General features: G+C 27.7%; 1 long non-coding RNA gene across 1 annotated transcript in view; it reads left to right on the forward strand.

Moving 5' to 3' along the window:
* The window catches only part of LOC136796568 (uncharacterized), a 147,722-nt gene that overhangs the window by 13,848 nt on the left and 133,563 nt on the right, over positions 1 to 311 (forward strand). The window lies entirely within an intron of this gene.

Genomic DNA, 311 nt, shown 5'->3' on the forward strand with positions numbered 1-311 from the left:
ATATAAAGTAAAAACATATAACTATTTGTACTTTTTTCAAACATAATATATAAAGGAACAGGGTCAATGGCAATTTAGCTCCAATTATTTTTATAGATACATATCTTTTGAACACAAACCGCAAAATCTATTTCAACATAAGGCTTTTACTGGAATATTTGGTAAATTTATTACTGATTCGTGTTTTTCTAACCAAATCGCTTTTAAACTCCAGTTCAATCTATCCTACGGCACTAATTCAATTATATTTACTTGATTTATTTATGACTTGCCAAATATTCTATTTCCGAAGCTGTCCATATTTCGTATCT

Source organism: Halyomorpha halys, unplaced genomic scaffold (genome assembly GCF_000696795.3).
Source record: "Halyomorpha halys isolate HHAL.00 unplaced genomic scaffold, Hhal_1.1 Scaffold707.1, whole genome shotgun sequence".
Classification (NCBI taxonomy): domain Eukaryota; kingdom Metazoa; phylum Arthropoda; class Insecta; order Hemiptera; family Pentatomidae; genus Halyomorpha; species Halyomorpha halys.